Source organism: Bombus pascuorum, chromosome 2 (assembly GCF_905332965.1).
Source record: "Bombus pascuorum chromosome 2, iyBomPasc1.1, whole genome shotgun sequence".
Taxonomy (NCBI): domain Eukaryota; kingdom Metazoa; phylum Arthropoda; class Insecta; order Hymenoptera; family Apidae; genus Bombus; species Bombus pascuorum.
The window spans coordinates 22128371-22152290 of record NC_083489.1 but is presented as its reverse complement, the minus strand read 5'-3'; the positions used below and the strand labels follow the sequence as shown (position 1 = coordinate 22152290).

The window sequence follows — 23920 nt, the reverse complement described above, 5'->3', positions numbered from 1 at the left end:
AAAGACCAACGATACATCGTTGGGCCTGTCGGCATTTCTGCTTTCTCGCGACATTGTTTATAGTTCGCCCGATATCTCTTAGGCCTTTCGTCCACGATACTACAGATTTAAATACGTAAATTTCTTAAAAATTGATAAATCGAGTTCTAAGTTTTGTAAAAATGAAAGGTAACGTTATTAAAACAAGTAATGCTTTAATATCATGACGACAAATATTTTGAAAATTGTTATGACAATGAAAAAACATATGTTTAACTTCGGAATCAAATATAAGAATAATTTTGGTAATATGGAACTGATAGACAATGTACTGAATCTTAAAACTGCTGTCCTTCAGAAAATAAGAGATTTAACCTATCATGTGTTCTTTTCCTATAATCTTCTTATGTATAGTTAGTACACATTGATAAAAATAATAGTAAATATTAATTAATATGTATGAAAGAGCAATAATTGGAAGTACATAGAAATATATGTTTTTTAACCACATTCTGAAAGTTTCGAAATTTTATATGACGATTCAGATATTTGCTATATAAGCATAAAATTTGTGAGTGATATAAAAGGAGTAATATATTTCTTGTTTTAATTTAGATAGAGCAGGATATTGGATTCTAGTTATGCCAAAGGTACAAAGTCAACAGTAAAGGAACGTTCGTAAATTATAACTTTGAAAATATAACAAATACTTCGGTCTTCTTATGATATATCATCGGTATGAAATATCCGAGATATCCGAGACGGTAGCGTATGTTACAAAAATGATGAGATTTGAACACATTCCTCTTGTCCAGAGTCTAGGTATACTCGTGTGACGAATGAATTCGATTCAGAATTCAAAGAACTACCTCGTAGAGGTATTCCGCTGACGCCATTTCTCCACGATGAATAGTGTACTTATATACGTAGAATGGGGAGCTCGTGTTTTCATCCATGTCGACTCGTAAATTAGCCGATGCACTTCCACTAGCGCCATTATTTTGCTCGAATGGCCCGCGATTCTCGTACGCACACCTAGATGTGTTTGTACACTGGGTAGTCTCCTTTCTGCTTCTAGGGTGGGCTACTTTCTGGTTGACCCGTTTTCCTGCAAAGCTGCAGCTGAAAAATGTGAATTTAATTGACGAGACAAAGCGGCCAAAGAAATGGAAGTAACGTAAGACAACTTATTAAGGAAGGGAATGTAGAAGAGGTTTGAAAAGAAAGTGGAGCTTAGAATTTTTATTGGATATTGTTATATTGTTACATTATTTTATCAATCGAAGGCCATAGGTGAAAAATAATTAATTTTGAATTTTTATTTTTATCTCTTTCTGCTGTTCTTTCTTCATTTCGTCATTAAATAGTACCACCCTTAATCCATATTATATGATATACAATATCATGTATTGGTTATTTATACTCATATTTCTATCTATTTTATACGTTTACCATTATATTCTTCTATTTTATATTTCATTCACAATTTTATAGGTATAATATACATACTATTTTTTTCCATGTTGTCTCATCTTCAAATCCATAATATTCTTCTTCAAATAAGTATAAAATTCCTTTTCCCCTTTCGTTAAAAACTGTATAATTTCTCCTGTATGTATAATTTCAGTTGATCACAGAAATATACACAATATGTTAGATCTACACTATATTGTGTATAAAATTATATGTAAATCATTAACATAGAAAATGATTTTAAATCTATTTTTAACAAATACTTATTATTCTACAATATTTATCTATTTTTCTCTATTTACTTATTTTATTTATTAATTTATATTATACATTATTTACTATTACAATTTATTTATGTATTCTTATCTATTTTATTCTGATAACAGAAAAAGATAATGTTTAAGAATAAACTAGAATTTGCATTGAACAATTATATGATAGAAACATTATTAAATATTCAAGTAATTGAATACTTTTAATCGAGTGTGTGTGATATAAAAATCATCATAACCATCTCAAACTTCTAATCAATTTGACTCAATCCAATTTGGAATTCTGCATCGTTTCTTTTTATTAAAAGCTTTTTTACACCTCCACGAGAAAGATGTTTAATTTCGTTATTTCGCACCGAATTTTGCCGGATGAAATTGTTGAATTTTTAATCTTTGTCATACACTCGATTCAGCATATATATTCTGATCGTTCGAAGTTGGCAGTTGAAAATTTTGAAATTCACAATTGATGGTATACTTGTATGCTAAAGGCACGGACAGAGTGCAAAATTTTTCCATCGGTCAACGTGACTTTTAAAGCGGAAATCTTATTTCAGTGTCACGACCACGTGCACCGTATAAAGAATTCATACCGGAAATTATTTTGCATCTTACTTTCCGGATGTTTACGTTCGACAGTAGGCGTATTTTATTTTTAATTTAAAATATATGTATATAAATGTATATATATATATATCGGAGATGAAAGGACACCTTCCCTTTGGAATTCTTGAGAAAATCCCCAATACTTCTGTCTTTATGATTTAACCCGAGATTTGTGATAGTGAGCTTGAGCTCGAGGTGACAACTAGTCGCCAAACGTAGCCGCGGTCACGGGATGAACGTTTTCACCTAACAGAGGTATGGAGTAATTGTGTAAAACACACAGACCCTATTCTTCGGGCAGGATGATTACCAGATGTCGATGCATCTTCACAGTACATATTCAGCTAGCCTGAGGACCCGCTATAAATCTTAGGATTTAGTTAACTAAGGTCCTTTAAACGGACAAACCTACTATGGGATGATACGGTTCTCACGAACGACGCTTCCCGCCAGCAACTTCCTCTCAAGGGCGGCTAGCATCCTTTTCTAACCACCAACATAGAAATTAACTAATTAACAGCAACGTCCATTTCCCTCACTTTCCGAGCGGAGGCTTTCCTCGACGAATCCGATGATTTCGTGCCCTTAGACACACCACATCATAGTTTTCCTCTGCAGCGTCATCGCGACGGAAGGTCATTCCCTTTCTTGCCGTCATTAGCCAGTTATTTAGTGCCTGTACGATCGGTGAATAATCCACGTCTCAATAAACAGTTAGTCAAGTAATCCTTGTATCGCGAGAAGTAAGTCGAGTCCGATTTAGACTTTGCAGCAAAGTACATCTGTTATCCCGTTGACTGCGGATTCGTTATCGAACCTAAGGCCATTGCCATTAGTGTCTAATTACCGCAGCCACTTGCCAATCTTGTAACATCCATACTTGTGTTAATAAACGTTACCTCGATCGTGTGACAACGATGAATAATTCCTGCGAAGATTCATTACGCGCCCCTAACCCTAATCTTAATGATAACCCGACATCAGAAGTGGGATCAGTGCCGGTTGTAACGATGCAACAGCTCATGACCATTGTGCGCGAGTTAACTCAGCCGCGAGAACAAAGATCGAGTGCGGAACTTGGAAATTTAGCGCTACCACGTTTTAACCCCAAAACCGCGTGCGCCGATCCAGCTGCATGGTGCTCAACTATCAACCTGATGATGGAAGGAAATTCTTTACGAGGCAACGAGTTGTTTTCTGCCTTGAATCGTGCTCTAGAGGGTCCTGCCGCGAGTTGACTTACGCAAGTGCTGACCGATGAAGACATTACCTGGCCAATGGTCAAGGAACTTTTCACTGTGCGTTTTGGTGGCAAAGAAACAGCTACTTTGGCGCTAATGAAGGTAGCCAGGGAACGACCACTGAAGGACTAAACCCTGGGAGCTTATGGTATGCGTCACCATTCCCTTCCAAGGACGAGGTGGCAAAATTTAACGATGACCGAAGTAATCAATGCCACCACTCTTTATCTACTGAGTTCGCGAGATCAACGCTTCAAACGACTAGCACTTACGAGTGATCTCAAGACGGAGGACCAATTTCAAAGTGAAATGAGCTAAGCGAAGCAGGCCCTCAGACTCTCGAATTAAGTGCGACCGCTGTGGTACCCACGGACATAGAAGAACGGAGTGTCACAAGAGAATAAAATCGGAGCAGGAGCAGAATATACGAAACCCAGGGGGAAATCGACCAGCCGCATCTTGCTTCAAATGCCATGAGGAGGGACATGTTGCGCCTAATTGTCCGTTATTGCGAAAAAGAAACTACGATTCCAAAGGGAAGGCCTCGGTGTCCTTTCATCTTCGACATATATATGAGGTAAATAACGTGTAGGCTTGTTTGATAAAAAAACGAGTGCATGAATTGGTAATAGCAAAATATATTGAGATAAGTACAAGTAGAGAGATAGTGTATGCAGATTTGAATCGTCGCTCTATCAGTGCTACAATACCAAAAAATATCATAAGGAGCACGTTTATACGTTTATATTGACAGACGTTACCACAAAAAGTTAACCTTCTTGTGTAACTCTAACTGAAAATTACAAGAAACGACAATTACGATCTACTCATAGTCTTTTTTGTTTCTGGACCTCGTAACCCAAAATAAGGTTAGTATTGAAGGACACAATAATATGGCTCTCTTCCAGTTTTGAATTTTTTCGGTTCAACGCTGGAACTTTTTCTACGGCCCTGGGCTGCTGCGTATATAATGTTCTAGTATTTAATTTCAATATTCGGTTAATTTGAAACGAAATTAATTCGCCAAAGTAAAAAATGTTTGTAGTTCTACTCTTTCAGCTAAACTGTTTCTCAGAGAAAAACATTTTTTTGACAAAAACTATGAGCTATTGTTAAAAATGGATTAATTTTGTTCACATACAGTGACTGGCAAGAACATTTGGACGTATAATATAGAAAACTTTTATAAATATATTATATTAATTATTGAAATTTTTTGAACTTTCATTAGCACTGAAATGAGACATGTTCATCTATTATTATTGCATCAGCAAAATTTTAAACGAATTCAAAAATGTATATGGAAGATCCAATACATTTACTGCCAATGGAAACTTTGTAAAATATTGATGATATTAAGCGAAAATAGCAATAATTATTTTATTTATTATATGACAAAATTACTACACTATTATTACGTAATAAAAATGACAATCTTATGTGTTTTATGTATTTTAGTATAGTATGTTCTAGTAGTAAATATCAATATCAATTTAAAATAGCACAACTTCAAAATTTTCTTTATAGAACAATGAAAAACTAATGAAATGAAAAACTAATTCTAAATGAATTGGTAATCTTGGCTAACCATTAGATATGATGGTGAACCTATTGGGGCTATACTAATTGCTGAACACAGTATAGCATTCGAATGAGCCAACTTTGTTATAGTTTACTTAGATCTTCCTTTGGAGGACTAAAAAAATTTATCTGAAATTAATATATGACATATTAAATGTTGCATCAACTATTTAAATGAAATTAGTAAGTATAAAAATGTACTAAAAGAAGAAAACAGATTCATAGAGTTTCAACGAACGTAATGTTTAAATTTATATTTTCTTATTTTGAATATGTCATAAATAAAGCTTCGATGGGGTTATATAAAAAACTTTTCGAGTATTATGCATAATTTTAGTTAATTTCTAATAATGGAATAAAATTCATGTAACAATATTTGTAGTTTAAAGTAATAAGGATGTTTTAATAAAATTTGTGTACTTTCCTCGTTAAAATATTATTAAAGTATTTATTTATTTGTTTGTGTTAAGGTTATTCGGTGTATGTGGAATTAAAGAAACGCGTGGGTAAATTGTAAGGTATTGTAAGTATATATATATATAGTATATATATAAAGTACAAAGTGTGGAATACAATGTAAGCTGGTCCAGATCCGCACGCTAGCAATGTTACCCTTTTTTTTTTTTTTTTTATTTATTTTGGTTTTTTACAATTTGTCCTTATGGGCATTTGGTAAAGTGTTATATCTTATTGGTGAAAAAAAAAAAAATAAAAATAAATATAGCATGTGGGTGGCTACCCCCAGCGGGGTGCCACCTTCGTGTTTGCTAGGTTATATCTTTTATGACTTTCTTATACATGAATAGACCATTTCATCTTAAGTAAATATTGTTTAATCATTGGATAAAGTTTTACACCGTTATTCGTAAATAGCGTTTTCTTGTTGTCATTGAGAATTTGGCGATTTAATTCAGCAAAGAATAACATTGCCCGTGCAGTGAGGAAGAGGCAACAAATACAGTAATTTTGTAGATAAAATGTAATTTTGTTTGTAAAACGCTTTTTGCTTTTGACTTTAACTAACTTAACTCGCTTTAAATGTCGGTGAAATATAACAAACGAAATAATTTTAATATATCTTAATATTTTTTCAAATAATATTTAATTAATCTGCTTGATTGATAATGTTAAGGTTATTCGGTGTATGTGGAATTAAAGAAACGCGTGGGTAAATTGTAAGGTATTGTAAGTATATATATATTGTGAATATTAAAGTACAAAGTGTGGAATACAATGTAAGCTGATCCAGATCCTCACGCTAGCAATGTTACGCTAGGTCTGTCATCGACGCATTCTTTTGTTTACGCGCTATCGATGACCTTCGCGCTTGAGAAACCGAAGACCAGACGTAGAGTTTTCTTAGAAGTGGCGATCACTTCAACAGTTTGTTTATTTATTTAAGAGGCATAGGCCCTTTGGCATTGAATACATAAATATAATGGCGGCACAAGGCCGTAGAAAAAGTTCCAGGCTTGAAGTCCGAAGCGCAAGGGGAAAAAACTGTTTCCCTACCCAGAGGGCAGCCTATAAAAGAGGAAACAAAGAAAGTTCGTGACAGAGTGCGAATCAGGCCCCGGTAACACGCGCTAACATTAATAAACACACTGTAAAATTAATACGCCGAGTATTCCTTTGTCTCCCTTCACATCTTACGCCTCAAATTGGCGGCCCTGACATGATCTTAAGCGAAGGAGGTGAACGTATTAGTGTCACATAGACGTTTCCGCGAATCACGAGTGTTCGAGATGGCAAGTGCTGCCGAGGACGTTCCAACGAGAGAAGTCTGGATACCGCCATTTTGGCCGAAAAATGTCCGGCTCTGGTTTGCCGTGGTAGAAAAGCAGTTCCAGAACATGTGTATCACAAGTGACGAATTGAAATTTAACATAATCATGGCGAGCCTACAAAATGATCATCACATTAAAGGAGTCATGGGCGTATTCCCCAACTCGCCGAGGACGGGCCGATACGAACTGTTGAAGAACGAACTTATCGAAAGACTGGCTTAATATGTCTTATTAGAGCATACCACACAACAGACAGAGTCCGCCCACGCCATAATACACTAGTGACATTAATATAGACAATTTTGAATTATTACACCAAGAATACCCTTTACAGCCTACACTATTTACGCCTCAAGTTGATGACCTCAACGAGATTTTTTACAGTGCGAGAGAATGGACGTTATTCGAGAGAATACAAATGAGAGATTGGACAACATCTCAGTTTTACAGAATATTGATGAAGATGTCCGTCCCCGGGACTCCGCCCGACTTTATCGTGGCGACGTGGAGAAACCGTCTTCCGATGTACGGACGATGAAACGGACGTAGAAGTCCTGACCAGGATCGCTGACCGAGTCTACTACGATATATTAGCAGAGAGAGAATGACAAATTAGACAATGAAACTGCGACAGGATACGAGACGAGCTAAACCAATTGTAAGTGGAAAGGCTCAGCATCGACAGCCGACGCCTTCCAAAACGACACTGGCAACACCCGGACCTACGTTACTGCCACGAAACCTTCCAAGGTTGCGCAACAAGGTGCCGTCCCTCGTGTAGTTGGAAACAGGGAAAAGCGAGCGGAAATTCCTCGTGAATATTGGAACCGACCTATGCGTGTACCCGGGCTACAGATTATGCAGTTTCGCGAACGGAAACGAGTACAAACCTGTCTTTTCGACGAGCCTTGAAATGGCATTTTGTAGTGGCGGATGTTAACACGCGAATTTCAAAAGTTTGATTTTAAGCACACAGACTGGTTTGTGATTAAAGATAGTGTGTTTATCAGCGGATTTGTAAATAGTAGTATAGTATCGTGGACAGATGGCGTATGAAATATCGAGTATATGTAATATAATCAGTTATAAACAATGTTGCAAGAAAGCCTAAGTGTCGACAGGTTGAAAGGGTCGGGAAACTTCAATTGGTGAAAAGTGGCTCGTCAATGTGTCGTCGAATTATTAGAATAGTTGGTTAGAATAAGAAGAAGACATACGTTACGGAATATGTACGTGGTGGGGGTATTAGAAGAGAAAGATATGCTTATGGGAATAACGAATTAATCGGCAGTCGTTAACTAAGGTCGAGTTGTGAGGAATATGAGTTGAAAACTATTAGTTGTGACTTGTGAATACATCTCGTTGTTTTTGTTATAGCATATTAATATATTCATGTTAAATAACAGTTATGTTAAATAACAGTTCATGTCAAATAACAATCGTTTTTTCTTTAATCCATTCTAAATAGATCCATCTATCAATACATTTATTATATAGGATAGGAATCATTGGAATTCCTAATTTCTAATATGAAATAATATGAAATAATTTCTAATATTTCTGAATAAATAATCCTATAGTAGTAACAATATCTGCTTTCATAAATATGAAAAAATATTCGCCTCTATAGATGATTTGAAAATAATCCACAAAATCCTAATCTGCAGAAAACAGGAGGGATTGTGTCAATTTCGGGCTATTTGTTCGTATTCAGATTATCAAATTTATTAAAGACTTCATCAGTGTCAATTTGTATATTCGAAATGTTGAGATTAGTATTCATTTCAAAGAAGTTGAGCTTGAAGAAGGTCGATTCGAAATATGTAGAGCAAAAGAATACACAGTTTCATCAGAGTTGTCAAGATGAGTCGTTATGTCTACCCTCCTGCTAATAACGAATATCTAGAAGGCTTTCAAATTGTCCGGAATTACGAATTACGTCATGCATATATGAATCCTATACGATCCTAACTACGTAAAATTGAGAAAGGCGAGGTAATCGCTACATGAGTTGCTGTGTTTGTATGCACGGTGTGCGGCTCTTTTAGTCTTAATGTTATTAATCAATTCGATGAGAACCACATTGGATACAAAGAAACGCGTATAAAACACGTATTTTTTCCTATTAGATAGAAAGTGTTCAATGACAAATAAAATATTCTTATACACGAAATGAACAGCTTCGTTTACCGATAGAGATCTAAGCGTATTAGTCAAATGAATTTAAGTAATTGTTTGTGGCGTGATAATCGGCACAATTGAAGTTTAGGCGAATTATCAGTTTGCACATAGGCTGATTTTTCGAATCGTGTTTTAATTACAAGAAAAGCGGCGAATGATATTTATCAATAGGAAGGAGCGAGTCCAAAGCTCTTTGTATGAATATTGAATTGTAGTTAGTGGAAAAATTTCCTGAGATAAATCAAGCGGATAAAAATAAACGCATAGGACATCAAATTTAATTTGTGCAAACGAAGCTGTCAAAAAAAAAAAAAAAAAAAAAAAAGCGTGATAACAGTGCCACTTAAATGGGAAGATTATAATCGCCCAAAATACAGACATACACATTAGGATGTAATGTCAAAATTTTTCTCACTTTTACTTTTTATAATATCTATCATCGAAGAGAACATCAAGTAGAGAGGTAACGTATACAGATCTGATAATGCAAATAATTACTGTAACGTATAATTGTTCAATGCCATTTTCCTCGCTGTCAATACGTCAGCTATTAATACCCCTCCATTTCTCTTTCTTTCATTGTTTTGATGTTTCCATCAAGTCCATAAATGTTATGTGAAAATATGAATCTCGAACGCCTGGAGCAGCTACCTAGGACGACCGCCTGGACTTCGTCATTTTCGGCTGTAAAACGAGAAGGCGTCGACGCTTGAGGATTGCCATAAATGGCGTGTGAGGCAGCAGGCTTCGACGTTTTGCGACTGTGACGCTTGCTTTTGCCAGTATTTTTTGTACAATCATTGACATGGACGTCGAAATAAAACGCCGCGAGTTTGGCATTTCCAAATCTACAGAACGTGCTGTAAACTGCCTTGAATTCACTTCTTAATATTTTCTTACAGAGTCGCAGATATTCCCTACAAAGCAGTTTTCTTTGTCAGTGATAATAATCATAAAAGATATAACTTAGAAAAAACAAAGCTGGCACCCCACTGGGGGTAGCCACCCACATGCTATATTTATTTTTATTTTATTTTTTTCTTTTTTCTTCACTAATAAGATATAACACTTTACCAAATGTCCATAAGGACAAATTGTAAAATAACCAAAATAAAATAAAAAAAAAAAAAAAAGTGATAATAATAACATCGCAAAGATCAGCAGTATTAGAAATAGCGTGATGCATTAATAACAAACTTCGTTCTGAGGCGGCTAACAATGGGTCTAAGGGAATTCGTATAAGTACGACCGAGGGGTGGATTATTTATGGTAGGTCCCGGAACGTAACAACATAGAACAATTATTTAGCAACGCGAAGAAATAATATGAGATAATTGATAATTGCAAAAAATAATATCATAAAAATAAATTCATTAATAATGGTTATACACCGTAACATATCTCTTGTAGGTAATATTTCAACATTATATGTATCGCATAATAAAAAATTCATCGTGGCGCCATGGACAATGTCGTGTTTTTCAACGTGTTAATAGTTGTAGATGTATTATTATATTTCTTTATATCTGTAATAAGGCTAGATATATTAATTGTCAGTGATTGTAAAGAAAGAAATTTTTTTATATTTTTAGTATGGGAAAATTCCAAGGTTATCGATTTATATAGAGTAGGAGTTCACAAATTCTCTCTACTATGATTTTCCTTTCATATAGTACAGTTCATTTTCAGATAATCAAATTCAATCGACAGGAATTCAATGAGTGGAACACTAACCAAATTGCGTTCCAATAAGTGGAGTTCTGCTGTAACACCGAATAACGTTTCAATAAATGATATAAAGCATAAAAACAAATTTATTAAATATAATTTTATTATAAATATAAATTATATATTTAGCGTGCTTGCTTTCATATATTATTTGTTCTTGTTACAGTAGAACAATAATTTCATTATATTAATATTAATGATTATTATGATGCTATAATGATATTATTGATATCAATTATTATACTAATAAAGTATTAATTACTAAAACTTAAATGAGTATTAATTTTGTAATATTGTATATATAAGACATAGAATGCTTTTGAAGCATTTTTGAAGTTTATTATTCATGTTTATGTTTGTCTTAATTACAGAATCTTGTAACACTGCGCTTTAGTCAGTGAAACTGTCAATCGCGAGTGTCCAATAATAATATAAATAATTCACTAAGTTGTAAGATGAATCTTTTCAACAAATAATTAAAATAAATAATCGAAGAATTAATTAAAATTACATTTATCGTATTCGACACTTTTCTTCTTCAATTACTCTTCGACTCATAATCAGAAGGCACACATTCTTCTGACATTTAGTGTGTTATGTAGTATTAATTGCGTTAATGTATTCAGGATGAAAAAGTTATTCCGAGAGTGTCAATCGATAGCTGTGTAAGTCGTACACGTACTCGACGATTACGGTTTATTTACATATGCCGTTCATCCCTAGGGTGTATAAGTTAAATTCCTCGCCGAAACTTAATAAAACTTTCGAAATCGTTCCGAAGTCCTTGTATTGAACTTCTAAATTAGCTTTTCGCCGGCTTTTGAAATTTAATTTTCACCACGCAGATGTAACTGAAATCCTACTTGTTTATTATTTCCCTCGGTATGTCTAACATTTGAAAACTAAGAATATCAAAAATACACAATGAAACGTTTCAAATTGATATCAAATATGCGCATACTGTGTTACACGTATCGTATATGATATTTTACCATTTGTATTAGTTTAAAGCAAACATAACTCGCAAATCTTTCACTGTTAATTTGTTATTGACAATCTCTTTCGTAAGTATTATTTTTTTTTGTGAAGAAATATTTTTTAATGTTTAATGAATGCAATATAAATAGTATTTTTATGTTTGCAATCGTTATAAAGCTCGAGGAAGAATATTTTTGAAAAATTTGAGCAATTAATAAAATTCATGGATTGATGCAAACAATAATTATATTAAGAAATTAAAATATCCAGATTAAAATCAATATAAAATTAAGCTTTCTTTATCACAGTAATTCTATAATGTTTGCTTTATAAAATATATCAAATGTATTGCATTAATTTTTTATACATTTATTGTTATTATTATTATAAGATTACTGTCGAAAAACATATGTTTATTTATTAAACCTCTATGGATGCAAAATAGTTAATAATTACAAAAACTAATTGTAAATCAACTGTAGCGAATTAATTCATTAAACATATAGATAAGTTAATGTCATTATACATATAATTAGTGAACAAAATGAAATAATAATATCTTAAATTCTTGTAATAAAACTGGCGCAGAATAATAGTTTCTGTGAAATTAAAATCCAAAATTTCCACTGGAGAAGGTAAAATGAGATACTTTACGAATGCTTAACTCTAATTGAAACGAGTTTTCGTTCGGTTAGTCCCTTTTAATAAATACAATTTTAAATAAGCCTTTATAAATATTATGTGTATATAATATGATACATATCACTGTTTCTACTCTATAAAGTACTGAAAATACATAAAGTGTACATAAACAAAGAAAAGAAATCCTTTTTATGCAAGAAGATCCATCTGTTGGGATTAGATCCTTCTAAAGTTACGACATCTGCTTTACATGTTCGTTAATTTTAGTTTTCGTTCGGTTACATTTACCGAAAGATCGACAAGCCAATTGTATGCATATTTGTACAAGATAATAGAACCTTTATTAATTTAATTACGTGTGCTGTCCGGTGATCTTCAACTTTCCACCTACCCTGATCAACAAAGCATATATTGTATGTAAATTGAATAAATAGAAAAGGTAATACGTTTCATATTACACATGAGAATAATAATACTATAAAACACGATAACAGTAATATTAATATCGATATCCTGTAAATCAGGAAGAATGTTTGGATAAAATACTTATATTATATTAGAAATATTACGCATATCGCAATTTTTGTTTCGAAAAAGTAACGGCATGGTTTAAAAACATGGTTTACTTTGAAATATGCTTACGTGTCGAAATAGTCGAAAAGAAGCTATGTATTTTATTTTTTTTGGTTAGATTTCGTTATGGGACACTACTTTGTCTAAACTTACATGATCTAATAAAACCGAAATACAACGGTTTTGGTTGTCAAAATCCATTGGTTTAAAGGTTATGCGTTGTTAAATTTTGATACTTTTAGCCTATTGTGTATGGCTTATTCCGTCTTATGTATTTGAGATAGACTGTTAAAGGGTTAATCTTTGTTGACACTTTGTTGAACGTTATCGCTATAAGTATGTACTGGTTTGATTACATATTGATTTTTCTGGCCTCGCCGAAAGGCCTCGTCCAGAATGACATTTGTCAAATCGATTCATATATTGATCATAAATTTTGAATCAAGAGATTCCCATAATCAAAATTGTTATATTTCGTCTTTATTCGTCGAATAATGAGAAGATAATAATATGAGAAGATGCAAAAATATTTTTTAAACGAAGTGATGCCCGAAACGATGTTCAGATCCTTTTTTTTTTTTTTTTTTTTTTTCTCTAACGGTGTAAGAAAATAACGTATCGATGTTGTATCAAGGTTATATAATGTAATAATGTATCAATATCAAACACTTATAAGTTATGAATATAAGAATTACAAGAAAAAAAGGTATAAAGAGAAGAATACAAGTGAGGTGGTGTTTTGGTGTAGAAAAGAAATACTCGGCGGTGTTCAACAATATATTTATTTAACAATCAGCAATACTCGCCTTCAACTGGTTTCGTACAATCCTCGATTACCACTTACTTTCTCGCTTCTCGACTATGCTTCGCTGTTAAAATTCGACTCTCCTCATTTCGCTGTTCAAAATCGAATGTCTCTTTTAACCGACATGTTTCTTTTGTTACCCCTCGATATCTCCACTACGCACACGTTCGTTAGGCATCCGCGACCGTTGCCACGTACGCTTTCTTGTAAATATTGGGCGGAAGGACCGTAGGGATATGGATGGCACATTAGGCACGTCGGCCTTACATTTCGGTGATATGCTTTGTATCGCGAAGCCATCGGAAAGTTTCCTCGTCGAGTGCCGCTACACAAGATGCTTACAAATCGATACCTGCAACAATGTTGGTAAATGTATGAAATAACATCACGTATTAAGAATAAATAAATGTTTAGAAGTAAACAGTCGCCGTCTTAAACACTTAATAAAATTAATTTTGACTACACTTTATTTTAGGGGACATAAAATTATTGGCCTTTTTTATATCATAATAATTTTCGACACGGAGAATCCAAAAATGCAAGTCTTAATCTGAAAAATAAAGTCTTACACAAAATACATCACACAATTTGTTGCGATATGCCAAATGTTTTTAGCAATATGTGTTTTGTTTGGATTTCTGTCCTAACGTACCTAATAACACGATTGTCCTACAGCTTGTAGAAAACAGTTTTTTGTTTTAGTTCTTTCAGTGTGTTCGAAGTGTTCATTTGTGTTTTTCATATACATATATACATAGTTGCGTTCTTTCGATTCATTTTCTTTCTTACTTTTTTTTTTTTTAGTTGTTCTTCCTTTGTTGTGTTGTGTTTTTTAATATTTATTTTTTCATTACCTTAAGTAGAATTTAAACGATTTACCAATTTCAAAGGAAGTCACCTGGTCACGCGAACATGGACTTTTGTGGACCAGCTAAGATTTTTTTTTATTATCTAATTTACAATTATAAATATTATAAATATTATATATATTATATATATTATATAATATTATAATATAATATATTATAAATTAAAAATATCTACTTTAGAATTTGTTCAGCTTTATATATAATATATTATATTATAATATATAAATATTATAAATTAAAAATATTATCTACATTACAATTTGTTCAGCTGGACATTTGGTAAATTTTTCTAACTCAATTGCTAAATAACATGTATTTATTTGCCCCCAGCGAGATACCATTTTCGAGTTAGACACTATTTTGTTTCTTTAGTGAGGTCAGTGAGGCGTTTTCTATGAGAGTTTTGTTCGCTGCAGCAGCCAGCTGGTTTGGATGTGTTGTCGTTCTTTCCTTGTATTTTTCTGCGTACCTACCGATTTCTTCTTTGACCGTTGATATTATTATGGTTTCTGACATACCATGGGGCGTTGACTACTGTTCTCAGTATCTTCGATTGTAGCGACTAGACCAGCTAAGATTGCGCGATTTATCGCAAACCGTTGAAATTGTACGATACGCCAGAGTACAGAGTTGACCGTCTTCGCTGTAACATCGACCAGGACAAATGTAGGCAGCTTGCGATAAAAATTGATTCCTTTTTTGACGAAATTCGATTGCCTTTGGATAAAGCAATTCAATAAGTTTTGGACTAATTTTTGTAATTTCAACAATTAAAGAAAATATTTAATTTTCTAAGATTGATATATTGATTTGCGAGGGATTCCTCGTGAAAAGATACTGTACATGAGCTGCGCGACTATATATTGCAAAAACCTTCTGCTTTCTTATTTACAATAATTGCCGTGGTTCCGTAGCAACGTGATTTCACTATCGTTGGGATAAGTCCGAACCATTTTTTATTCATCCAGGTAGGATAATCAAAATTAGCTCATGTAACAGTTCCATAAAAGATATAACTTAGAAAAAACGAAGCTGGCACCCCGCTGGGGGTAGCCACCCACATGCTATATTTATTTTTATTTTATTTTTTTTTTTCACCAATAAGATATAACACTTTACCAAATGTCCATAAGGACAAATTGTAAAATAACCAAAATAAAATTAAAAAATATGTCCCCCCCCCAAAAAAAAATTACCCTCTGCTATAAAAGAACATATTGTCGGCAACATGAAGAATATATTCGTTTTGTAGGATAATTTGTTCGATTCATCTCGAATTCTAACGAGGTAAACGAGTCTGGTTTGGTTAAAGGTTATTTATTCTCCGAAAAACCGTAAAACAGATTACAGAAGAGAGGAATTCTACTACATGTTTTATTTTATTAGTCGCATGACGTTAGCCTCGTGCGAGATACAGATCGGTATTACAAAAGCAAACAACAGATGTTCGTTACGTCACATACTTACGCAGACAGGTGACGTCACGTCATAAAAGATATAACTTAGAAAACACGAAGTTGGCACCCCGCTGGGGGTAGCCACCCACATGCTATATTTATTTTTATTTAATTTTTTTTATTGCCAATGAGATATAACACTTTACCAAATGTCCATAAGGACAAATTGTAAAAAACCAAAATGAAATAAAAAAAAAAGAAAATATGTAACAGTTCGATATTCATATATATTTTTGTATTATTTTTCCATCTGAATGTTATTACTTTTACGTTATTTAAGATTGACGAAACAAAGTTTGGAAAAACGAAATATAACTATAACAAAAGAGTTGAGGGCCACTGGGTGTTAGATATGACCGAAATTAACGATTGCAGAATAATTGTAGTTGAGAACATTGCCCTACACCCCGCTGGGGGTAGCCACCCACATGCTATATTTATTTTTATTTTATTTTTTTTTTTTCTTCACCAATAAGATATAACACTTTACCAAATGTCCATAAGGACAAATTGTAAAATAACCAAAATAAAATAAAAAAAAATGTCCCCCCCCCAAAAAAAAAAAAAAAAAAAATTACCCTCTGCTATAAAAGAACATATTGTCGGCAACATGAAGAATATATTCGTTTTGTAGGATAATTTGTTCGATTCATCTCGATTCGTAACGAGGTAAACGAGTCTGGTTTGGTTAAAGGTTATTTATTCTCCGAAAAACCGTAAAACAGATTACAGAAGAGAGGAATTCTACTACATGTTTCCTTTTATTAGTCGCATGAGGTTAGCCTCGTGCGAGATATAGATCGGTATTACAAAAGCAAACAACAGATGTTCGTTATGTCACATACTTACGCAGACAGGTGACATCACGTCATAAAAGATATAACTTAGAAAACATGAAGTTGGCACCCTGCTGGGGGTAGCCACCCACATGCTATATTTATTTTTATTTAATTTTTTTTATTGCCAATGAGATATAACACTTTACCAAATGTCCTTCAGGACAAATTGTAAAAACCAAAATAAACTATAAAAAAAAAAAAGGATGACGTCACTTACGAACATTACCGAAATACGAAATTACTTCCTCTAACACGTTAAAATGAACGATACTCCACGAGCTTTTTTGAATCATATCACGTTCGTAACAAAAATGTAACATAAACACATACATAACAACGAATAACAACAACAACAGATACGATTGCACAGTTCTTATACCTTTATTTACTTTAAGAATACTTATACCAACAGAAACATCACGTTGTCCATAATTTTAATAAGTTAGCGATAAATTAACTTGCAAAACGATACGTGTAATTCATACTCGATTAAAACATGCATTAAAGCAACAAAATTAATTTTCATAATCTCAGGGCGTTATTAATCACGTAAGCAAACAACGTACTACACGAGTATGTCCTTACTCAACCCTTTATCCTAGCCTTTTCGATAAAGAGCGTCCTGAAACGCATAGTAGTTTCCTGAAATTTTGAGACATCCCGAAAGCAGCTGCTATCCACAGTCATAAGATCCATCACGTTAAACCGATTACTTAGACTTGTTCCATACACGCTCACATTATGCATATCCCTTTATGATTATTCGAGGCGAAATTTATAGTCACGAACGGTCTCCCTTTATGCAATCAGTTGTTGAAAGGATCGTGTCACTTTTCCACCTAAGGAAAAGCTTCGATCGTAAATTTTACGAATTTTATTAAAGCGAATTACGGATTTTATTAAAACGTATAAATTAATGGCAAATTAGTAGGTAGAAGTAGTATTTACTGTATACCTTCTTACGCAGTCAGAAATACAGAACTTGAATTATTTATTAAAAAACTTAATAATAGAAGGAGGAAAAACGTGAGAATTTTCGTAAGTAATTTTATGATAGCTACTTTCGCATCATATTTTCTTTTTTTTTTTTATTTTATTTTGGTTATTTTACAATTTGTCCTTATGGACATTTGGTAAAGTAAAAAAAAAAAAAAAAAATAAAAATAAAAAATAAATATAGCATGTTTTGCATCATATGTATTTATTTGTCTATGGTTCTGTGCATGTGAGGAAATGAGACAAAATCGCCATGAAATTCAGTCTACAATAAATTCACATCGATATCATTTAACTTCGAAACGCAACTTTTTACTGACATAAAAGATATAACTTAGAAAAAACGAAGCTGGCACCCCGCTGGGGGTAGCCACCCACATGCTATATTTATTTTTATTTTATTTTATTTTATTTTTTTCACCAATAAGATATAATACTTTACCAAATGTCCATAAGGACAAATTGTAAAAAACCAAAATAAAATAAAAAAAAAATCTTTTTACTGAAGCATTTATAGACTTTTTACTGCTGACATTTTAATCTTCTCGTCACTTATAGGACGCACTAGTAAAATTTGTATATATTAGCTTTTAAAAATCCGCTCTATTGCAATGATTTTTATATATATTTATTTACTATATGCAACTACAATGGTCATAAAAATAAGATTATTGCAGATTCTTTTATTCGTAATTTTCTGCTTGAATTATATACATCCCCTTAAAGATAAGCAAGTGTTGAAACATTGTTAAACTATAGCTTATATGTAAATGTACATACATACATGTCGCAACTGCGAACAAGTGATTTTTCAAACGACGAAGAAAACCAATTTCAGTCGGAAAAATTTACAATTAGATAACGAAGGAAATGTTTTATAATGTTGAGATAAGCAACTCTGTATTCTGTAGTTATTTTTAAGTATGTCTGCGACGCAATTAACATTTATGTTGTATTGCTACGACGTGTGACAGACATCGATAAATATTTAAATAACGATGTTACATGTCATCTAGTCGTCAAGGATGTTCGGAAAATTCTGAAACTTAGAAAAGTACAAAAGTGAGATACGTCTGAGATTAAAAACTTCTATTTCAAAATTTGCAAATTTGTAGTTACGTCATTGCTCTGGAACGGCGAATGTTCAAGTATATGCACAAGGAGATCTTAAACGAGGTCAGTTTCCTGCTGTAAATGTTTAATAAATCGTTACGAGCGATTCGTATTCTTATGCTATTTTGTTTTGTTAATGAATATTTAAGAGGTTGTTACGTAAGGTAATGTAGGAATTAGACATGCTAATATAACATCGGGATTTCTTACCGTGCTTGGCTTCTTATCTCAAAGAATGCTTACTGAAGCAATATTTCTTCCTTTTCTGTTAATTAAGAAAATTACTGTTTATGAAGATATATCGCATAAGCAATTGAAAAATGAAAAAACGCAATCCTAAATTATTTTACAAAATACAATGGAAAATATTTAGGAAAAGAGAAATAAATTATTAAGAGGATAGTACGAAAGATTTACAACGAATACCATAATTACTTTTCCTTAAAAAATTAATTTAGTATGATAAAAGATAATTGAAATATTCTTATTATTTTCATACAGTGAAATGTTGCAGAACAATATTATAATTAGAAATAATAAATACGATCTGATCATGATTTTCGACAAGTTATTTATTATCCTAAGAAATATTGCGAAATATTTCTATTTATATTTTGATATCAGAAGATGAATACTGATTTTCTCTAGAAGCATCTTGAAATTATGTGCACAATGTAAAGATTTACGTATGAATAGGAATGCGAATTAACAAGTAAAAATTAGATATGGAAAGGGATAAAATATTCTAAGATCGTTTATGTAACAAGATAGGAATAAAATATAAATAAATCTGTAAATGTAATATGGTACTTATATAGTATTTATGTATTTATTTAACATAATGTACGTATATATAACTTTCTTGTCTTATCGATAATTTTTCTGCTGGGTGATTCATCATGATACGTGATTAGCTTAGATAATTCTGTTTTTAGTGGCCCGATCGATAATTTATTGTCTGGTATAACATGGTTCAAAGAGCGCTTTAAGATGACATGATGATTTTATTTATTTTTATTTTATTATGTAATAATTTTGTACACCTATCTCTTGACGGATATTGAGACGAATTCGGTAATTACCATAACAAATTTATTATCCTGTTTATCTGAGGCACAAAAACTTGTAATAAATTTTTCAATCATGTTATAGCAGACAAAATTTTTCGGTCGGCCCACTAAGAACGAAATCCGAGTTGATCACGTTTCATGGTTTTACCTTTTTATTTAACGATGTTCCAAAGGACATATAAATAATAAATTGTATAAAATGAAGTATTAAAAGAAACTTATTATGTTAAACATTTTTAACATATACTTAATCCTCTGTTTTTTATGACAATCGGCAAAGTTTTATTTAAGGATAAATACTAGGACTCGTTGTATCGATCATTTAGTAAAAATTTTACAAGATTTAGAATGTATTCGGTGTAGAATCATAATTCTGGGAAATAGTAACTCAGTTAGTGGACGAAACGTAAGTTTAAAGGCCTTTAAATTATGCTTGAAAATTTTATTGCTTCGATGATATCTTCAGAACTACCGGAAGTACCTGAAACATTCTTGAACAAAAGTTACGTAACTTTTAATGTTGCAACTTTTTACGTACTTGAATAAATCTCGTATAAAAGGAGAGAAGAACGGATTTTTTACAAATATCGTCATTTCTTACATTTCTATACACCATTATTTATTACATTATTATTTATTGATTATTATTACATTTCATATACCCACTTGTTGCTAATTAAAACAATTCGATTCTCGAAAAATGTCAAAATTATTTTAATTCATTTTGTGTAAGCGAATATTTTCAGTTATTTTATAAATATTATAAAAACATTAATTCAGACTCGACCTTTTTCGGATGATTTTGTAAGAAAGGTATAATATACTCTACTTTGAGATCAGTTTTACCAAAAATAAAAAAAGTACATTTATCATTTGGGAAATTAATAACTTATTGGAGTACTATAATGATATTGGATGCAAAGAGATTAGTTTGGAAGTAATGTACAAAATCTATAGATTTAAAAATATTGTAATTAAATGCAGATAAAATAACTATGTATATAAATTTAATTATCCTTTCCATACTTCGCACAAATTTTCTCTTAAATTTTAGGACTAATTAAGACAAAATAAGACTTAAGAGAATTTAAGAATTTTGTAACATTAATTTAAACGAATATGAAATGTATAATTGAATTTAAATATAAAGATCGCTTTTTGTCCGTCTTCTAATACAATTTTGCCTTTCTAATTAATTTTCTCTCTTTGAATTTTAAAAATTTTGTCTTCAGTATAGCTTTCAAATATACATATAATATTTTTCTAATTCTTTCTTGAATTACCATTACAAAAGCTACTTTTCTATACATAGAATGCGTACTAGAGAGCTATACATAATGCATCATCCATTCTTCGAACAGCATAAGCAATGTTCCGAAATAATTAAGAAATTCGAAATTAAACTGACGCAGAAAATTCGGAAAGAAATTAAGATATACGTACTTTTAAATATTACGAAAATTCTTCGGAATTACAATATTAGATATATAATGTTAAAGTTATTTGATGTATGTGGAATCAAAGAAACGCGTGGGTAAATTGTAAGCTATTGTAAGTATATACATATTGTGAATATTAAAGTACAAAGTGTGGAATACAATGTAAGCTGGTCCAGATCCGCACGCTAGTGTCACACGTGGGAGACACAAAAGATCGCGAAATTAACGGATCGCCGGTGATCTCCTCGCGTCGCCGTTCGAACGAAATGATTCTTTCACGAATAGGGTGAAGACAATAGCGACAATGGGATTGATTGCAGAAATCTGACAGAGTGACGGTTTATATTTTCAGTTATTTTATAAATATTATAAAAACATTAATTCAGACTCGACCTTTTTCGGATGATTTTGTAAAAAAGGTATAATATACTCTACTTTGAGATCAGTTTTACCAAAAATACAAAAAGTACATTTATCATTTGGGAAATTAATAACTTATTGGAGTACTATAATGATATTGGCTTGGAATGTTAGAACAGACTGACTTGAGATGCTACAACAGACTGTTTTAGCGCTGATTAGAAAGGAGGACGTTCGTAAACACTTGGGACACTTCGGTTTCGCGCGGTCGTCTAATGGTCGGTCAAGTGACCGAGTGAAAGTTTGCGGTCGCGGGTCGGTAATATTTTGCTTGGGTACAGGTATTCTGTTGTGAGGTTGGTTCCTTGGGCGGTTGACAACACGATCCGCTTCCCTTAGCCATTGTTCTCTATCGGCTGCTAGTTGTTGGGCAAGGTTCAGGTCCTTCGGGTGGCTAACTACTACCATCTGCCCTATTTCATATCGTAGATTGTGTAAATATGTTTTGAGCGCCTCACGTTCTTCAATATCTATAGCTATGCGTCGCTCGGTTGGTGTGCGATTTTCGTTTTGAACTGCGTAATTCAGTTCATTGAGCTGTTGTCGGAACCTAGAATTGAAAGATTGCACGCTTTCTGTTTCTCCTTGTTTTAAATTCTTTAATTTGTCCCTACAATTGCCGAGAGTTGTTGGTGTTAATACGTTTTGTCTCAAGCATGAATACAAGTCTTCGAACGAATCAATTTTTAAATATCGGATATTTCATTTTGCGTCATCGGTAATTCTTTGGATCAGTATAAGATCCAATGATAGCTCTCTATCACCATCCTTACATCTGGCTCTTGCTTTGCGCACCGATGAGATGAAATCTTCAACGCCTACGTCATTTCGACCCCATTGTGTCCCGATAGTTTGTATGGCCTTATCTGCATCGAGTCCTAGATCTTCGTTGTAGTCGTGTCTTTGTCTAGTCGTAACGTGACCAATTCGTTGTCTTCGTAAAATACTTGGTTCGTCGGTTTCGTCGTCTGGTATGTGGTCAGCACCGGTTTCTAAAGGAGAGCGTGTGAGCGGCTGGTTAGCCTCGGTGTCGTACTTCATTTCCATAGCTTTCTCAAGGCCCCGTATTTCTTTGGCCAAATTTCTATCACTAGTTTCCGTGATCATAAAAGATATAACTTCGAAAAAACGACGCTGGCACCCCGCTGGGGGTAGCCGCCCACATGCTATATTTATTTTTTATTTATATTTTTTTTTTCTTCACCAATAAGATATAACACTTTACCAAATGTCCGTAAGGACAAATTGTAAAATAACAAAAAAAAAAAAAAAAAAAAAAAAAAACTAGTTTCCGTGAATCTTTTTATACTGTTAATATTCTGATCCGTATTACTTTTCAAGTTTCTGAACTCGTGAGTTAGATTTTGAAGTTGTTCAAGGATGGCCATAATTAATTCACTCTGTTTTGCCGTACTCATGTCAGTTGGATTCATTTTGATAGATACGATACTTTCAGAAGAGTCACTATCTTCAGAACGTATTTCAGGGTTAGGGCTTCGATAATATACGAAAACCAGCTTACCGAGATCCTTTGTAGATCCTTCTTTTGATCAAGGAGATGGCCGTGGTCCTTCACTGTAAAATTCGTAGAATTCCCGTTGAAGTTTCCTCTTGATGCGATGAATGGATCCTGGCAAGGATCGTCAATTTTGTCACGTCGGAGACACAAAAGATCGCGAAATTAACGGATCGCCGGTGATCTCCTCGCGCCGCGGTTCGAACGAAATGATTCTTTCACGAATAGGGTGATGAAAATAGAACTTCGTATGCGACGATGAGATTTATTGCAGAAATCTGACAGAGTGACGGTTGCAACAGCGTGGTTTGGAATGTTAGAACAGACTGACTTGAGATGTTACAACGTACTGTTT

General features: G+C 32.9%; 1 protein-coding gene and 1 long non-coding RNA gene across 3 annotated transcripts in view; one reads left to right on the top strand and one right to left on the bottom strand.

Annotated features, from left to right (window-relative positions):
• LOC132904615 (uncharacterized) overlaps positions 1–23920 on the top strand; it is a 234780-nt gene that overhangs the window by 177202 nt on the left and 33658 nt on the right. The window lies entirely within an intron of this gene.
• Positions 548–10877, bottom strand: LOC132904585 (uncharacterized). Its single transcript, XR_009657624.1, has 2 exons — positions 10760–10877; positions 548–1101 (listed from the first exon to the last, which is right to left on the bottom strand). It is a non-coding gene; the product is annotated as an uncharacterized LOC132904585 (long non-coding RNA).